At 33.8% G+C, this 21345-nt stretch overlaps 1 protein-coding gene across 1 annotated transcript in view; it reads left to right on the forward strand.

The window, feature by feature from the left end:
- The window catches only part of LOC101898175 (serine/threonine-protein kinase tousled-like 2), a 330300-nt gene that overhangs the window by 231719 nt on the left and 77236 nt on the right, over nucleotides 1-21345 (forward strand). The window lies entirely within an intron of this gene.

Raw genomic sequence — 21345 nt, forward strand, 5'->3', positions numbered from 1 at the left:
GATAGTTTTAATGCAGTTATAAATGAAAATAATTTTGTTGCCAAGAGCTGGGAACATTTGGAGAAAATAAAAAGAATAACAGCCACATAGAAATAATCTCAAACAAGTTAAAAACTGTAAATTTGGCCTGGCCGAACTTTGAATACCCTCCACCATTTGGTACAAATTTGGCAATTTTCAAAAAATTAAAATCCATTAAAAATTCTGTTAAAACCTTAATAATACCGAATGTAGCCGTATATTTTAAGGTCTATACGACGACGTGGATCTGAATACGCAACTTTTGTCATAAGCCTGCACAGGCAATTTTCTGGCATAGGCTTCAAATACAAAATTTGAAATAATTCCGGTAAATATTGTCGCTAAAATCATCAAAATGTCGAATATCAGGGGGTTCATATAACGGGGGATATACGAAGACGTAATAAATAATGTCGTTATATGGGGGCTATACGAAGACGTAGACCGACATGGCCCATTTCCTGTCTTATGCTGTAGTATTCATTACGAACTTCGAATACAAAATTTGAAATAATTCCGGTAAATAATGTCGCTAAAATCATCAAAATACCGAATATCGGGAGGTACCGTTATATAGAGGCTATACGAAAGTCCTGCAGAGATAATACACATTTGAGTAAGTTTTTAATAACTTACTTCATTTCGTTCGGAAGCTAGAGTGATTTCTACAGACGGGCAGACGGATAGATGGGCAGACGGAAATCGACATAGAATTTTATATATATGAGACGTAGGGTTTTTCATTTTAGGCATAAGGCACCCTTTACAGATCTTTTATAATGATTATAAATAGATGACTTGGTCTGGTGATTGGGGAAGTCCAATTGGAGGTAACGACAATGGGTCAGTGGCGCATCCATTAAAAGGGTTTTAAATTGTTTGGTCTAAATTTCCTAAAACCTTGATCAAAGAGGAGGGATCTGCCTGCGAACGATTCTGGTACTGAACTATTAGGAGATCTAACAAAAACTAGTTATTGATTTTATCAATACAATAATATGTCGTCAAGCAATTTTACAATACCAACAACAATTGATATCAATATTTATATTCTATAATATATTTAGAATGTCGAAAATAACGAAAATAAACACATTGACGATTTTTATTGATGTCATTTTGGTTGCCGATCTTTTATGTGACTTGGTGTGTTTTCTGTTTTTTTCTGTTTTTTTTTTTTTTTCATATTTCGTAATCAAAAAAACATCTATCCAAAATGCACGTATTTTGTCTAAGATATCCAAAAATATATAAATATACCAAAAAATATATGTACACATATATGTCACCATCTGATAACAAACTGTCATTGGCATTTTTTCTGTCGGCCCACAACGACAAATGCAACAGGTATAATAGTAGTCTGCCGCGCCCCTCTAACACCCACCAACGAGTTTTGTTTATTTATTTTAGAATTTAATTATAATTTGTCGAAAATTAAATTTAAACGCACATTTGACACATGGGTTGAAATTAAGTTTATTATTAAAAGGCATTTATACATACATACGTACATACATACATATATTCAAAATAGTAAAATTGTCCACATTATTAGTTTGTTTGTCATTTTCTCCTAATTTATATTAGTTTGTGGTTTTAATAAATATCTATTAAATAACCTGATGTTCTAAAAGATAGGAGTATTGTATCCAAGGAAAAAGTTGTTAGATATAAAGCAGCTGTATCCTTAGGAGACGGGAAGTGTTGAACAATCCCATCCAATCGTAATATAACAACAGTTACCTACATACCAGATTTCAAGAGTAAAGTAATTAAATCACTCTTCGTCCAAAGGGGTCAGATAAGACTGGGTTTATAGAAATTCGTACTAGAACGGCAGGAAAAGTATAAAAAGGTACTAAATATGGTTCCCATTGTATATGACGAACTAGTAGAGCTAGATCTTTTAAATTTGGAAAGAGGATCACTGATGGAGTGTATGATAGATGTACCAAAGGTTTTTTGGAAACTCGCTATAAGTGTACGAAAAGTACTAAAATGTACTACTGTACTACTTTTTGATATTTCGTATCATGTGAACGGTAAGAGATAAAAACTTGATATTTGGAAGGGAAAACAAGGCTGAGGAGCAGAGTCGATGTAAGGAGGTAGTTTTGGAAGTGTGTACTCATGTAGTACTAAACGGCACTAAATTTAGTACAATTTGAATTTGGAGGAACGGATGGAGCCGGATCTCTGACATTTAAAACTAACATTACTGGCGAAGTGTAAGATTGGGATATGGAGGCAATTTTCAAAATGTGTACTTATGTGCATGAAAAGTACTAAATGGTACTAAACTTGGAACAATTTCTATTTGTGTGGACCAATAGAAATGGAATTCTGAAATTTAGAAATAAGATTAATTTTGGAAATTCGTACTTATCTGTACTAAATGACACTAAATTGGGTATAAAGTACATTTTTGGTGAATCGGCAGGGTTGGAATCCTGAAATTTGAAAATAAGATTTCTATTGGACTGTAAGATGTAGTTAGTTATAAAAATGTATACTTAAGTGCGTGCGAACTTTACTAATTGGTTCTAAATGTGTAAGGGTTTCGTTTAGGGTGAATGTTGGTGTTAGTTTTGTGATTAGAAGGTGGTTTTGGAAATGGACACTACAAGTGCATGAAAAGTACTAAATAGTACCATATTTGGTATTATTTGGTATTGGTTGAATATATTTAGGGCTTGAAATCTGAAATTTGGTATAAAGGTCGCTATTCGTTTGTAGCCTAGACACATGGAGGTGGTTTCGGATATATGTACTATAATTGAACAAAAAGTACTGAGTGGTACTATATTTGGCATTGGGTACTAAATTTGCAAAAGTTTGGTTTAGGGTTAACGGATGAGGGTAGAATTTTGAAATTTTGTGCTGAGATCACTGTTGTTGGTAGATTTGTTGTAAAAAAAGAAAAGTACTAAAAAGTACTATAGTTGGTACAGATAGTGCTTAAAATCTGAAATTTGTTATTAGGGTCGCTGTTCATGTGTAACTTGTACATATGGATGTGGTTTCGTAAATGTGTACCTTCATTGTACGAAAAGTACTGAATTGTACTATATTTGGTATTGAGTGGAGGTTAAGGATAAAATTCGGAAATTTGAAGTTTAGATTACTTATGGTATCTGCTTTTGAGATTCGGCGGTGGTTTGGAAATTTTACGAAAAGTACAAAATGGTACCAAATTTGGTATTGGGTGAAGGCATAAGGCTGGAATCCTCAAATTTAATATTGAGGTATCTGGAATTGAGATATGGAGATGGTTAGGAAAATGTGTACTATGTTTGGTGTTGGGTAAAGGAATAGAACTAAACTCCTGATTTTCGGTGTAAATGTGTAAGATATGGAGATGGTTTTGGAAACGTGTACAATATTGGTACGAAAAGTACTAATTGGATCTAAATTGGATATTGGGTGAAAGGGTGAAATGAAATCGCAAAATTTGATGTTGATGTATCTCTTGGTATCTTGAATTGAAATATGGATGTGGATTAGAAAATGTGTACTTTGTTGAAGAAACAGATTTAAAATTTTCAACGTTAATATGTAAATTAATGATTATATCTGTATTTGAGATTTGGTGTTGGTTTGGAAATATGTCCTATATAAGTACTAAATGGTACTAAATTTGGTATTGGGTGAAGGAATAAGGCTAAACTCCTAAAATTTGATACAAATAAAATAAAAAATAAATAAAAAAATAAATGATATATCTGGGGTTAAGAGGTGGAGGTGGATTTGGAAATGCGTACCATAACTCTACGAAATGTTCTAATGGTACTAAATTCATTGTTGAATGAAAGGCTGGAATTTTGATGACAATTCGATATAATAGTCTTTGTTGGTATCTGGAACTGAAATATGGAGGTGGTTTTGTAAATGCGTACTAAATGTACTAAATAGTACTAAATTTGGTTTTGGGAGTAGGAAATATGGAGGTGGTCTGGAAAATGTGTACTATAATTGTACGAAAAGTTCTAACTGGTATTAAATTTAGTCTTTGTTGAAGGGATAGAGATAAAATTCCGAAATTTGATATTAAGATCCCTGTTGGTATCTGGGCTTGAGATTTAGAGATGGGTTTGAAAGTGTGTACTATTAGTGTTCGAAAAGTTCTAAATAGTACTTAATTTGGTATTGGGCGAAGGGATAGAGATGCAATTCTGAAGTTCGATATTGAGGTCACTGTTGGTTTATAGGGTTTACGTATAAAGACGTTGAAATAATTTTGGAAAAGAATTGATGTGGGTCCATTTTGCAATAGTTTTACTAACATCCTCCTCGGTAAAATTCAAATGAAAGATTTCCAAAACTGTTTGGTGTAAAAGGTAAAGATTTTCCTATTTTTCTTTCTGAAAATGGAAAATACTAAGTAACATATAAAACTTCAAAAGTCTGAAAATTTAGTACAATGTATGAAGTTTTGATTAAAAAATTTTGCTAAACTGAACAAAACTTGTTGGAATGAATTTTTAGTACAGTTTAGGGCCAGCAAGGCCAAATATTAAATTACAGAAGACTGCTTGTAATTCTACAATAATTAGAAATTCTACAGATATAGAATTTAAGATCTAAAATTATGTTTCCTTTTAGCACAGTTTGTTGTTCGCAGTTTTAAGAACAACACCTCATCTGATGTATTGTATCTGTAATGACCTACATAAGAAATGTGAAAATTTCAGATGTAAAATTATATTACTTTTTATGTACTTTTTAGTACGAATTTTCAAATATATTTTCTATGTACCCCGCCTTTCCATGTCCCGGGACTATTTAGTCCACAAACTATTTATCTAGCCTTGCTAGATGTTAACCCCAATCAGGTAGCAATAATGTTCACTAATATTCCCCAAAAAAAAAATAACTATATAATTTATTTACAAAACAATATCGGTTCACTGCCTATTATACATAGCTCCTATCCATAATAACCGCTAACATTTTGGGTGTGTCATGTAACAAAACAAAAAAACTTGGCATTTACGTTTTCGCTATTTTGTATCTGTTTTTCCACTTATTATCAATTATAATTAATTTTATTTGCACTGTTATTGTTGTGATTGTTTGTTTTCGTTTTCGTTGTCGCTGTTCTCGTTCTCGTTGTCGGCGTCGCGGTTGTCGTTGTCGCTATCGACAGCACCGTAGTTGTCTTCCACTTGTCAATTTATTTTATCTGGCTGTCTGACTGTCTATCTATATATCGACAATATTATTTTATGAGTTGAGTAGGTACGTATTGCATATTCATTCGAGCAACAAGTTCGAAATCGTAAAAAAATTAACGCTGACGAAAAGAAATCGGAGTTATGGAAATTGTAGCGACCTTATACGACGAATAAAATAGTCATTAATTATTATTTTTAGATTTTTGAAATATAGGTATTTTATAGATTATTTAGATACCATCAATCGATGTTTTATTATGACAGACCCCTAGCGAATGTGCTTACGTTTATTTGGTATTATTTCCTCAATATTGAGCCAGAGGACTAGAAATATTGTATGAGTATTGCTATTGGAGTGTAGGGAACTACAATTTCTAGAAATACGTACGAAAGGTACTCTATGGTACTTAATATTGATCAAGTGAACTAAAAATCTGAAATCCGATATAAGATTAAGTTATGGTAAATAGATGCAAAATAAAGAAAATTTTTGGAAATTCACACTTTTCATAAAAATGTGAAATTGTATAGGAAAGTCTTATAAAAGGTACACAATATGTACTAGAAGGACATAAATGAATGAATTAATTTTAGCTAGCAAGGACTTGCAACTTTGTTTGAGTAATTTACGTAATAATATAAAATGTACTAATGGTACTAAATTTAGTATTGAATGATGGGCTGCAATTTGGATGACAATTTGATATAAAGGTCTCTGTTGGTATCTGGAATTGAAATATGAAGGTGGTTTTATAAATGTTTAATATAATTGTACTAAATAGTACTAAATTTGGTTTTGTTGTAGGAAATATGAAGGTGGTCTTGGAAATGTGTACTATAATTGTACGAAATGTTCCAAATGGTACAAAATTTAGTCTTTGTTCATGGGATAGAAATAAAATTCTGAAATTTGTTATTGAGATCCTTGTTGGTATATGGGCTTGAGATTTAGAGATGGGTTTGGAAGTGTGTATTATTAATGTTCGAAAAGTTTCAAAGGTATTGAAAATTTTGTTTAATTTTAGCTAGCAAGGACTTGCAACTTTGTTTGAGTAATATAAGTAATAATATAAAGACAAAACACATGTTTTCTTGTTATTCTATACAATAATATATATTTTTTTAAATATCTTTATATGAAGTGTAAAATTAGCCCCCCTTCTGATATATTACCCATAATCTGTAAATATTTTGAAAAATTCTGAATTTACTTTAGGTTTTCCAAAGAATCGGGATTTTTTAATCTTTTTCTAGATTATGACTCTCTAGACTCATTGATTCAAAATGTCTTGAATTTCTTCCCCAAACATTTGATTTTTTAAATTATTTGTTCTAGAATTTTTTTCCGATTTATTAAAAAATAAAGTTCTTCTCATTTGAAAAAAGGAAAATAAATAAAAAATGTGTTTTTTCCATTGCTTTCATATTTCCCAAGAGTCGTGAATTTTTAATTAAATTCATCTCTAGAATTTTCCTCCTATTAAACTTTTTAATTTTCATAAAAAATCCTTTTCTAGAACTTCATTCATCCCAAGAAATTTATTTTTTATGCCACTTTAGGACTTCCTTCGCAATAATCGAGCATTTTTATACCATCCACCATAGTATGAAGGGTATATTAAGATTGTCAATCCGTTTGTAACACCTCAAAATATACATTTTAGACCCCACAAAGTATATAGATTCTTGATCAGCATAAAATTCTATGTATTAGCGATGTCCGTCCGTTTGTTGAAACGTCAGTCTGAAACGATATGAAGTGGGGTGATACAATTTTACTCAAATGTATATTATTTCTGCAGGACTTCTGTTATTGAAAATAGGCCATGTAGGTCTACGTTTTGGTATAGCCCCCATATTTAGCGATACCTCCCGATATTCGGTATTTTGATAATTATTCACCGGAATTGTTTCAAATTCCGTGTTTAAAGTTCGTAATGGATTCTAAAGCCTGCGACAAAAAATTTTCTGTGCAGGACCACGTTTTCGAATAGCCCCCATATAACGGTACCTCCCGATATTCAGTATTTTAATTATTTTAGCGACATTATTCACCGGAATTGTTTCAAATTTGGTATTTGAAGTTCCTAATAGGCACTACAGCCTGCGACATGAAATTGTCTTTGAAGGTCCAGGTCTTCGTTTAGACCCCATATAACGGTACCTCCCGATATTCGGTATTTTGATTATTTTAGCGACATTATTCACCGTATTTTTTTAAGTTTCTTATTTGAATATTGTTATGGCTTATAACAAAAGTTCTCTATGCAGGACCACGTCTTCGTATAGATCCTTATATAATGGCTATATTCGGCAGTTTTAAGATTTTAACAGAATTTTTATCGGATTTTATTTTTATTTTAAAATTTCCAAATTCGTTTCAAATGATGGAGGGTAATATTTCAAAGTTCGTCCCGGCCGAACTTACTGTTTTTTGCTTGTTTTTGGATTAGATTTATTATTTAAGAAAGTAATAATTTGAAAGAACATGTAAATTTCTGTGCAAAATTTATGATTTCAAATTGTCTTGGATTTGAAGTGTGGCTGGCCGCTATCGAAGGGAGTATCCGATTAAGTTCGAACGTTACACATCGTAAAATTTTTATCAGGCTTCCGGGAGTTTTGGTAAAAGTAGAATCCCATATAAGGCGACGGGACTGACCGCGTTGATCCAAATTCGAATGTAACTATATTTAATTTAGCAAATTAAGGTCACGTATTTTTTGAATCGGAAGCACAGACCCATTTGTTCGACTACATTTCCTACGAAATTGTGAATATACTGTAATGCTAAGATTTCCGATTTCATCCAAATTTTGTGCAACCAGATCGATTTTTTTTTAATTTTGTGCAAAGAACTTGCCAGATAAAAGTTATCTCTACATATCCTTCCCAGGAATCGTGAATTTAAGAAAAATATTGCAGCACTTCTTGAATAGTGGATTTCATTAATTCTCCAGGACTTTATTCTCAAAATCAGGGATTTTCAGTTTTTTAACGAACTTCATTTTTACGAATGGAGAATTTCTTTATCCTTTATCCCAAAAAAATCCTTAAAAATTAATGATTATTTTTAAGGATTTTTTACTAGAACTTCCTTGGATTTAGGGATTTCCGGCTGTCCTTCTGGTACACACGATAACTCTCGAAGGTAGTATGTGATTTGGTCCATAATTCGACATATTATTATCAAACTTAGATCGAATTCAGAGTTCTGTGCATTTCTTCTGGTATCCCCCCACAAAAGGTCACTTTTTCTAGCACTTCCAGGCTATTTCCTAGAAAGGGAAACACATATCAAATCAAATTCATATCAATCAAATTTTTTTCAAAAAAAATTTTTAAAATAATAATTTTGGTAAAAAATTAAATATATTTGTCAAAGGAATTTTAATAGATTGAAGAATGTTAGTCAGGAGGCACTTAATAAAATAATAAAAATGTTCTTTAAATAAATCAGATTAGAAACATATAAAAAATATTTTTAAAACATCCACTATTTGAAAAATACAAAAACATTATTAAAAATTAATTAAATTAATTAATTACAAAGAATAAAAATTTTCTTAAAATCCATGATTTGATAAAAAAAATATTCTAAAAAAACTCAATTAAAAAATTTAAATATAAAAAAAAATCTTGAAAAATTCAAACTTTGAAAAATATAAAATAATATTCAAAACAAGTAAAAATTTGAATATCATACTAAATATCGGTAGGAGTCGTTATATGGGCGCTATAGAATAGCTTGGACCTATATACACAATGTTATACCACCGAAACAAGAATCCGTTACGAATTACAAATACAACATTTTAGACAAATCCGTTAGAAAATGTGGCTTAAATCGTCAAAATATCGAATATAAGAATGTAACTACCTTTGGGTCCTATATTACAATGGGGCCTATAATGACTGATTTTTTACCACCAGAGGTAGATCCCTTAAACTCCAAATATGAAATTTGAAACAATTTCGTGGAAAACTTGCTATAATCATCAAAATGTCAAAAATCGGGAGGTATTGTTACATGGGGGCTTTAAGGAAACTTGGACCGACCATCCTGGACACAATACAAATTTCAAAGTTTCGTTATTATACCCTCCACCATGGGTAGGAGGGTATATTAACTTTCCGTTTGTAACACCTCTAAATATTCGTCGTAGACCCCATAAAGTATATATATTCATAATCAGCATAAAATTCTAAGACGATTTAGCGATGTCCGTCTGTCCGTCTGTCTGTCTGTCTGTCTGTCCGTCTGTCTGTCTGTCTGTTGAAATCACGATAGAGCTCACATTATTTGACGTAGACCTTTGAAATTTGGCACAAGTGTGTGTATTGTCCCTAGGATGGTTGGTATTGAAAATGAGATATATCGGTTCACGTTCTGGTATAGTCCCCATATAACGGTACCTCCCGATATTCGGTATTTTGATGATTTATGCCACATTTTTTCACGGATTTATCTGAAAATTGGTATATGTAGGTCATGACGGATCTCTGAGCTTGTGGCAAAACATTGCATGTATAGGTCCACGTTTTGGTATAGCCCCCATATAACGGTACCTACCGATATTCGGTATTTTGATGATTTATGCCACATTTTTTCACGGATTTGTCTGAAAATTGGTATTTGTAGGTCATGACGGGGCCCTGAGCGTATGGCAAAACATTGCATGTATAGGTCCACGTTTTGGTATAGCCCCCATATAACGGTACCTACCGATATTCGGTATTTTGATGATTTATGCCACATTTTTTCACGGATTTGTCTGAAAATTGGTATTTGTAGGTCACAACGGGTCCCTGAGCGTGTAGCAAAACATTGCATGTATAGGTCCACGTTCTGGTATAGTCCCCATATAACGGTACCTCCCGATATTCGGTATTTTGATGATTTATGCCACATTTTTTCACTGATTTGTGTAAAAGTTGGTATTTGTGGGTCATAATGGGTCCTAGCTCGTGTGGCGAAACATTGTAATTATAGGTGCACGTGTTGGTGTAGCCCCTATATAACGGTACCTCCCGATATTCGCATTTTAATGTTTTTTGCACACATTTTTTCTAATGTTCTTTTACCCTAGGGTGGAGGGTATTAAAAGTTTGGCCCGGCCGAACTTAATGTTTTTTTACTTGTTTTTAAATATTTCTTGTCAAGAAATCATGGGTTGTTGAAGAACTTTTTTTTACCTGCTAAGTGCTTTCGGTCACATATGGTTGGTGTATAAAAATGTTTTTTCTGAGGGTATATATCTATCAGCATACCGACTTATACTGAGATAGCGCGATTTATAAACTGCATACGAATTCAAAAAAATGCCAAATGTAATTAAATCAAACCGTAAAATTTTAAAAATGTTTATGACTTTATTCGGCGGTCGATCAGCCATGCTGCAATATCTTGATATTTTCTCTTTACACTTTTTTCCTACTTCTCTGTTTCTTACCTGTTTTATGGCTTACAGTAGCCAGCCATAATAAAAAAAACAAACACTAAACATAAGTTTTTATATTTTATTTATAGATTTGTCTCAGAGTTCCACCCGTTGTTAAGACCTCGCACACGAGTTTGTTGTTGATATTTTGTGCAAAACTTGTGGTTAATTGTTTTTTGTGTTTATTATTGATTTATTTGACATTTATGTCATTGCTATTTATTATGACATACACACAAAGGCGGGGGTATGCTCAAACTATGATGGACAAAATAGCGATCGATCAAATATGTTGAACATGCAAACATGCAAACGGTCCAATAAGTGTTCAGAGAAAAAACCTGAATGCCAAGCATAAAGAGCAACTTAATCGTCAATTATCTTTTTGACCTGGAGCAGCCCTCTTCAAACTTGACAAAATAGTTTTTGTCCACATTAAAAAAAAACACATACAGGGTGATATGAAAAATCTGCAACCAACTTCAGACTGCTGTAAGCCACTACAGCAGTCTGACAGCTTTTAAATTTATTCCAGTGACAGCTCATTAAGTTGTTTACAAGCGTACAAAAGCATTTTGGTGAGAATTTTCCAGAAGAAAAGTTATTCGTGATGGAATTCAGGCGCGATATTGTGATTTCTTTATATTTGGCTGGAAAACCATAAGTGGCTATCGTTAGAGCCCTCCAGCATAAAAATGTGAATAAATCTTTTGTGTCTCGTACCATCGCTCGTTACTGTGATACTGGTTACTGGATACTGGCCATTGAAATTCCAAAAAGTGCAAGAACTTGCACCGCAACAGAAAGAAAATAGACTCCAAAGCGCTAAAGTTTTGCTTCTCTTGGCCGAAAGTGGTGAACTGCCGAATTTGGTTTTCGCCGATGAAAATACATTGTTTACTTGCCAAAGAGATCAGCTGAAAATGTGCACCTGCGGTTGGCCACCAAAACTCAATCGCCGGAAATGGTGATGGTGTGGGCCACCATAACAGCCGATGGTCGCTCTTCGCTCGTATTAATCGACCGTGGCATCAGAATAAATCCCGAATATTATCGCGAAAATATTCTGGAGGGTGTATTAAAGACCCCAGGAGGGTGTATTAAAGACCCCAAACATTTTGGCCGCAGATCTTGGACATCTTATCAGGACAGCACTCAGCACCATCGCTCTCAACACGCGCCATCCAAGAATAGTTACAAAATGAGGTTCCGTGCTTCATCTCCAGCGCACAATGACCACCAGAATCTTCCTCGCTTCATTTCTTGCGAACAATGGCCACCAAAATCTCTGGATACCAAACCGTTGGTCTATTGTGTCTGGAGTATTTTGGAAAGCATGGTTGGCACTAAAAAATACCAAAGTGTCGATCACCTCAAGCAATCGCTTCGCCGGGAATGGGCCAAAATACCGCAGAGCAACATTTGGGCAGTGTATAACGGTTTCATTGGCGCTTGAAAGCCATAATTTATGCCAGAGGTACCCAATTCGAACAAATCTAAACTTTTTCTAAAATTTGATGCTATTTCTGATATTTTTTTGTTTTCATTCAAAAAATTTAAAAAAAAAATGGAAAAATTACGGCGTTTGGCATTATTGCAGTTTTTGCATCTCACCCTCTATTCGTTATGGAATTTTGCATAAAAAAATTAATCTTCTCAATGACAGCTTTTGGGATGAGACATTTTAATAGAAGCCCCTCGTATGCATTTGAAAATTTCCATATTTATTTATTTGTCTTGCATTCTCATAATTTCATTCTTTATCTTGCACGCTCTCGTTTTTTTATTCTTGTTGTTGTTGTTGTGTTGTATAAATAATTACAAATATGAAAAATAAATTCCATTACACATTGTTGTTAATTGTGCAAATTGTGTATAAATTAATGAGCGAAAGGCCTATTGAAATTATGTGTGTACACATGTATGTGTGTGAGTGCGCGTGTGTGTATTTGTGTATCTTTGTGGTTGTTTATTCTTTTTCAAATTCATTAAATCATCCATCCATCCATCCATCCGTCTGTCATTTGTAAACTGTTCTTCTTCTGTATTTCCAATTTTTTTTTTTATTCCCGTTCTGTACCGCTCGATCGGTTTTTGCTTTTGATTTGTTTAATTTTATTCATTTTTCATTTAATATTATGTATTCATTTTGTTCGTATGTATGTATATGTGTATTGGAATCTATATAACACCTATATATCACAGTCTCCATATATATGTACTGTTAAATTGTTATATAGACAATATGTTTACATATGCAAATATATATATATAGGAAATTCGTGTATAATTCACATACCAAACAAAAAAAACAAATTATTGTGTGTTCACATGTGTTTTAAACCCCAACAACAACAACAATAATAACAACAAACAATTAATTTGCGCAGCAACAATTTTAAATTGGATTTTTATTAAATTGTGTAATCAATTTGTTCAGAGTTCATTCAATTCGTAAGGAACGTTTTTGGTAATGATATTTAACATATTATATGACATTTTGTAATTATGGGGGGAGGGGGGTCTTCCAGCCTCTTGAAACGAACTTTCCTCAGATTGTTCCAGATTTCCATAATATTGGCAAAATAATCGAAAATACACGGCAATGTGTTACCCTAGATTATTTTCTGATAAAATGTGTCCTTTAGGGTTAATATTCGTCTTTTTATACCCTCCACCTTGGAAAGGTGGTGTCATTCCGTTTGTAACATCCCTATATATTCGTCGTAGACCCCATAATATATATATATTCATAATCAGAAATTCTAAGCCGATTAAACGATGTCCGTCTGTCTGTCTGTTGAAATGACGATACAGCCCACATTATTTGGCGTAGAGCTTCAACATTTAGCATAACAATTTGTATTTTGTCTAGAAAGGTTGGTATTGAAATTAAGATATATCGGTCCACGTTTTGGTATAGTCTCCATAAAAGGGTACCTCTCGATATTGGGCGTTTTGATAATTTTTGCCACATTTTTTCATGGATTTGTCTAAAAATCAGCATTTGTAAGTCATTATGAGTTCTACCTCGTGTGGCGAAACATTGTATATATAGGTCCTTGTTTTAGTGTAGCCCCCATATAACGGTACCTTCCGATATTCGGTGTTTTGATGATTTTTGCCACATATTTTAACGTATTTGTCCAGAAATTTGTATTTTTAGTTCTTAATGGGTTCTAGCTCGTGCGGCGAAATATTGCATGTATGGGTACACGTTTTGGTATAGTCGCCATATAACGATACCAGCTGATATTCGATATTTTGATGATTTTTGCCACAAAAAAAGTGCAACTCTAAATTTTGAGCTTCGATCCAACAGTTGGTGTTCGGCAGAGAATATCAGGATTCAAGTTCTATCCATTCACTTAAAGGCAAATTCTCTCCATACTTGATACCAATAGTGATGCAAAAGAGTACAATTTAGTACTTTTCGAACAATTACGAATTTTCAAAACCGCATTTGCAAAACCACCACTAGCTCTCGACAGCAGATACCAACAAAGAGCTGAATATCAAATTTAGGGATTTCGGACCAATACCAAATTTAGTAACATTTAGTATTTCTCGTATGAAAAATCTAAATCCTAGACACCAACAGTTATCGCAATATAAAATTTAACGGTTACAGTTCCATACCTTGGTCCAATTCCAAATTTAGTACCATTCAGTACTCTTCGTACAATTATAGTACATATTTCCGAAGCCACCTCAATATCTTAATTCCACATACCAACAGATACCTCAATATCAAATGTGAGGATTCTAGCCCTATTTGTTTACCCAATAGCAAATTTAGTACCATTTAGTGCTCTTCGTACCAATATAGTACCCATTTGCAAAACCACCTCCATATCTCAGCACCAGATACTAACCGATGCGTTGATATCACATTTGACTTTTCCAGCTCTATTCCTTCACCCAATACCAAATTTAGTACCCTTAGTACTTTTCTTTTAATTATAGAACAGATTTTCCAAACTACCTCCATATCTAAATTACCAACCGAGACCTCATCAAGTTTTAAAATTCCAGTTATATCCTTTTGTCCAATACCAAATTTAGTACCACTTAGTATTTTTCTTACAAATATAGTGCAAATTTCCAAACCCACCTTCAAATCCTAAACTCAGAGTTATCTGACAGGTTATCTAAATATCAAATGTCAGCATTTTATCTCTATCCCTTCACTCAATAAATATATAGTACCTTTCAGCTCTTTTCGAACAATTATAGTACACATTTCCGAAACCGCTTCCATATGAACAGGTTTCATAACGCCCCTAATACCAAATCTCAGATTACAAGAACTATATGTTCAACCAATATCAAATTGTAGCTAATATAGTACTTGGCTCAGATATGATGCATACTACATACAGGGTGAGATAAAAAAACTGCAACAAAGTTAAACGCCATAATTTTTATTTTTTTTTTAATTTTATTGAATGAAAGCAAAACTTGTGGGAAATAGCATCAAATATTAAAATGAGTTTAGATTTGTTCGAATAGGTCACCTTTGGCACGAATTGTGGCCTTCAAACGGCCAATGAAACCGTCAAATGCTGCTCGAGTGTTGCTCTGCGGTATTTTGGCCCATTCCCGGCGAAGCGCTTACTTGCCAATATTGCTTTCCAAAATTCTCCAGACACAATAGTCCAACGGATTGGTATCCGGAGATTTTGGTGGCCATTGTGCGCTGGAAATGAGGCGAGGAACCTAATTTGTAACCATTTATTCTGATGCCACGGTCGATTAATACGAACGGAGAGCGACCATCGGCTGTTATGACGGCCAACACCATCAGCATGGCCGGTGCTTGAGTTCTGTTGACCAACCGAAGGTGCACATTTTCAGCTGACCTCTTTGGCAAGTAAACAGGATCATTTTGTTTGTTTACAAACGGCTGGACAACGAATGTTTTCTCATCGGAGAAAACCGAATCAGTGAACTCTTTAGCTCTTTTGAGCATTTCTTTCTGTTGCGGTGTAAGTTCTTGCACTTTTTAGAATTTCAATTGCTTTACGGTAAATATTGAAAAATGAGCTCGGGATTTTTCAATATTTGTCGAATGGAACATTGCGATATGTTCAGCTCACCAGCCATTTTTCGGCCACTGCGACGCTGGTTTCGATCAAATCGCTTCTTTACTTTTCGAACCATTTGCTGCTGATGTTGCTGTTTTCTTCCGTCCACTTCCAGTATCACGGTAACAAGCGATGGTACAAGACACAAAAGATTTATTCACATTTAAATGCTGGAGTGCTCTAACGAAAGCCATTTGTGGGTTTCCAGCCAAATATAGAGAAATCACACTATCACGCCTGAACTCCATCACGAATAACTTTTTTTCTGGAAAATTCTCACCAAAATTGTCGCTTGTAAACAATATAATGAGCTGTCACTGGAATAATTTTAACAGCTGTCGGACGAGTGGCTAAGGAATGACAGCAATCTGAAATTGGTTGTAGTTTTTTTTATCATATATAGATTATATTCTCTGGAGCGGAACCGGATCAAGTATTATAAATATAAATTGTAGGATCATAGATGTATGCTTTGTGATAGCACGCTCATATTTCTTTTAGTCCATATCGCGAAGAATTAATGCATTTATGCACCGCTTACTCAATATATCCTCAATTCCTTGATGGAAGATAGGCTCACAAAAATATATAAAATTCTGGTGTTGGTGTTGAATCTGTTGTTTTTGCTCAAATATCGTTTATACTATATAGTTCTTGTTCCACTAACGCATTAAAAACCACTCAAATATCGTTTATACTACATAGTTCTTGTTCCACTAACGCGTTAAAAACCATCCACTTGGAAACATAGTATATTTAGCATAAACTAACACATTAACAATTTGCCAAAAATGAAGCTAATAATAACAAAAAATATTTGCTATTTAATTGTTTCTATTTTGCAAAATCAATCTGGTTATTGTTTTCAAATATTTTTTTCGATTGAATTTTTAGTTATTATTAAATTTTGTGCAAATGTTTGGCATAATAAATTGGCTTTTCGTGTTTTTATGGCTGAACGTCGGGTTTTTTGCTTTAAATCGTGTATTTCAATGGTGTTATAGTTGCTGCTATAGTTGTTGTTGTTGTTTGTTATTTACTCTATATATAGACACCTAAGTATAAATAAATAGTTGTGTTAGCATTTTTATAGCAGGTATATCGAAATGTTTTTGTTGTTGTTGTTGCTATTTGTTGTATGAAATTCGTACACAATGACCAAATAGGCAAAACACAATCAGAGGAGGAACAAAAGACAATAAAAGTCTATGTACGCCAATAAATTTGCGGTGACTTTTTTTGTTTTTGTTTCGATTTGCTATGCCTTTATCTACAGATACATTTATACTTACATACGTATATACTTATTAGCAATGTTTATGTACATTATCATGAGCAGCAGCAGCATATTACATAAGAATGTACATAGGTTTTTTTTGCAGGTATTTACTCAATTTTGATATCTTCTATCTATAAACAAACATATGTATGTAGGAGGTGCCATGTATGAAAATAATTTTTGCATACCTATTTAATAGACTGTGTTATAGTGTCAATACAGGTCTGGTGTATGTGCACCTATTTTCTGCTGATACATTTTTTTTTGGCGTTTCGAATGTATTTTTTTTCTTTTTTGATTTTATGAGGATTGTTCATTAATTGCAGAGTTATATACAACCATTGGTATTTCTTAACTTCATAGGGATATTTTTTCTCTGTGGTGGGTTTTCTCTCTGATATTGATATTTATTAACCTAAATCACGTAAACAAAGTAAAAAAGTATCGGTCGGTTTTGCCGACAGATGTATACCCTAAGTCAATGTTAAATTTTTTTCGAATATTTTGACTTCTGTTATGGTTATTCAAATGTCTAACCCCTTGTGCAATAGGTTCCGAAGGAATGGGCCAATTTTAGCCATTACCGGACCTAAATAAATATGATATAAATATTGCGACCTGCTAGGTTGGACTGTGTTGTGTTGATGGAAGTATTGGCATGTACCAAGTCTTAAATTGAATCCAATTTCGCTTTTTATAAGCTTCATGGATATTCAAAATCTTCACAACGGATCTTTTGATAGTGGAAATAATGGCATGTGTGAAATACAAAGAGAACCTGATGCTTATTTCGGATTTTATATACGTTTTGGTTATTTAAAACTTTGACCCTTTGTGGGGGAGGTACCAGAAGGAATGGTCCGATCTCTACCGTTTTTTTAACAGATCCAGTGTCGATAGAAATATTCAGATGTGCCAAGCCAAAATGGACCCATGTGTGAAATTTGAAGACAATCGGACTCTTACATCACATTTTATAAGGATTGTAATTATTCCAAATTTTGACCCTTTTGGGAGAAGTAGTTGATGGAGTGAAACGATATTGTCCATTTTCGCACCTGACCTAGCATTGACGCAAATATTAAGATTTGCAAATTTGGGGCAAAATCGCATTATCGTTTCTTTTTCTGTGCAGAAAATATAATTTTTTGAAAATTTCGACCATTTGTGGCCGACCATCTTTACAACAGATCTTGGATTCATAAAAATATTTGGATGTGTGAAATTTAAAGATAATCGGACTCATAAATCACATTTTATAGGAGTTGTAATTATTCAACATTTTGGCGCTTTGTGGGGGAGGTACTTGATGGAGGGGACCTATATTGCCCATTTTTGGGTTCATGAAAATATTAGGCGTTTATAGGAGTTGTAATTATTCAAAATTTTGACCCTTTGTGGGGGAAGTACTTAATGGAGTTAACCGATATTGTCAATTTTCACACCTGACCTAGCACTGTCGCAAATATTAGGATTTGCAAGTTGGGGCAAAATCAGATTATCTTTCTCTTTCTATGCAGAAATTAATTTTTTTTTTTTTTTTTTTTGAAATTTTTGACTTTTTGTGGAGGAGGTACCAGAAGGAGTGGACTAATATTGCCCATTTCCGAACTCGATCTAAGTTTGACAAAAATATTACGACGTACAAAGTTTGGACCAAATCGGATACTCCGAGAGTTATCGTACGCACCAACCAGACAGACAGACGGACGGACGGACATCGCTAGATCGACTCCAAATGTTCTGAAACGGATTTGGTTCAAAGAGACCTAGGGTATAAGACCGCTATTTCGACTAGGCACGTTTTGACCGTATCAAATGATATATACCCTCTGTAGCCATATGGCTGAGGGTATAAAAACTATGTAAAAAATTGACTTATTTCCAAAAAAGTTATCCTCACCATTCCTAAAAATAGATACCCACAAAGAACCTGAATATTGTTTCGACCACTAAGAGCCAAAGATGTCAAATTTCAACAGATTTGTTCGGAAATCAGGAGGTGCTGTGTTGTTCTCACTTTCAAAGCAATTAAAATCTCAATTATAGACACCAACAGTTATCGTAATATAAAATTTCACGGTTTCAGTTACATCCCTTCCAAAACCACCTCCATATCTTAACCACAGACACTAACATCCATATCATATATATATATATGGATTTCAGCGCCACTAGAAAGGTACGAAAAGTACTAAATTGAGGAATCATTTAGTACTTTTCGTAGAAATACAGTTCACATATCGAAAATCACCCCCAATCTCAATTCTATCCCTTGACCCATTATCCAATTTAGTGTCACTTAGTACTTTTCGAACAATTATAGTACTTATTTCCGAAACCATATCCAAATGTCCAGGCTACAAATGACAGTAACCCTAATACCAGATTTTTTTTCAGATTTAGACTTCAAGCACTATCTGTTCGCCCAATGGCAAATTGTACCAAATATAGTAATATTTAGTACTTATTGTGCACATTTCCATAACAACCTCTTTATCACAAACCAACTACCAACAGGGAACTCAATACAAAATTTCAAAATTCCAGTTTTATTCGTTTGCCCTAAACCAAACTGTTACCAGTACCATCTAGTACAGTTCGCACACTTAGTACACACCTTCAGTAAACCACCTTCGTATGTCAAACTTAATTTCCAACCTTGATTCTCATACCAAATTTCAGCTCAATCCGTTCACATAATACCAAATGGTACCATTTTAGAACTTTTCGTTACCTTTGAGTTCGAATTTCTAAAAAGCACTTTGATACATCTATCCTGCACTCCATCAGTGGCTCTCATTCCAAATTTAAGAATTCTAGATCATTCCATTTGACCAATACAAATTATCAAATTTTTAGTACATTTAAGTACCATTCGTACCCCCTCGTCCATTTTCAAGACAATGCCTTATGATCTCCCATCGTCAAAAGAAAGTCTGTAAGGGCGTCATTTTCGAAAAATGTCCTTAAGGTTTTCCATAATCAACAGAAAGCCTTTATTACTTCTTATGTCTTATATCATCAATTAAAGACCCTAAAAGGCTTCTACAGCCCATTAAGAGCTTCTATCGTCAAAAGAAGATCCCTAACGGCTTCTTTAAATAATAGAAGGCCTTTGAAGACTTCTATCTTTCAAAAAAAAGCCTTATGGTATTGCATCGTACATAGAAAGTTCTTAAGACCTTCATGTTCAAAAAATGGTCTTGAGGGGTTTTCATAGTCAATAGAAGACCCCTAATGTTTTCCATCATCAATAAAAGGATTTTTGTGGGTTGCCATCTTCAAAAGAAGACCTTAAGGGCTTCCATAATCAATAGAGGGCTTTAAGACACTCATTTTCAAACAAATCACATAGGCTACCATCATTAATGGAGACCATAAGGCCTTTAGCGCTTCTACGACTTTCAGTATAAGATCCATAACGCCCTCTTCTTAGAAAAGGGTTTATAGGGCCTACAATCATCAGTAAAGGTCACTAAAGTCTTAGGGACTTCTATCATTTGGAAAAGGCTTCCATATGCAAAAGAAGGCCTAAAAAGATACTATCGTCAATAGAAAGGCCTTATGGGCTTTTATTGTCAAAAGGAAGTCCTTCAAAAGTAGATGTTGGTAATATCATCAATAGAAGGTCGAGCGTCCAATGAAGGTCAATGGGGCTTTTATTTGATGGCTTTTATTGCCAATAAAATTCCGATCATCCATCGAGGGACTAGAGGACTTATTATCAATAGGGATTCTACCGTCAACGGAAGGCTATTATGACTCTTTTAGTCAATGTAGTTCCTTAAAGAGTTATCTTTTATATGGAAATACTATATAAGGACCCCCATGTATTGCAAGCCTAAAATGCCCATGTATAAAAAAATGTCAAAAAGGTCCCGTATGTCTTAAAGACTTCTTGAAAGTCAAAAGTCTAATGTCCAATGAATGCCTCTAGAAAATAAAGAAACGGTCCAGAAAATCTTTAGTTTTTTAAAAAAAAATGTTGGCAGCGTTGTTAAATTTCTTTCCTTATCATGCCACCCTCGTACCGGCGTTTAAATAAATGAATGAATGAAAATACGTTTTCAGATATAGGTGTAGGTATCGCTTGTTTGTTGTATTCATTTGTATCTTTGGCCGTTGTACTTGCCTGCTTGCTTTCGACTATTGTACGCGAATAGCGGATTCAGCCAAAAAGCTATTAAGCAGAAGCGGCAAAGTCAGCAACAGCAACAACAATCAAGCGTCACCGCTGATTGTTACGGCAGCTAATATTGGTGTTGTAGTATTTGTTTTGTTTTTTTATTGCTATTATTATTATTGTTATTATTTTGGTTCGTCGGTCTGACGGTCGG

The sequence above is a fragment of the Musca domestica genome, unplaced genomic scaffold (genome assembly GCF_030504385.1).
Source record: "Musca domestica strain aabys unplaced genomic scaffold, Musca_domestica.polishedcontigs.V.1.1 69, whole genome shotgun sequence".
In the NCBI taxonomy this organism is placed as follows: domain Eukaryota; kingdom Metazoa; phylum Arthropoda; class Insecta; order Diptera; family Muscidae; genus Musca; species Musca domestica.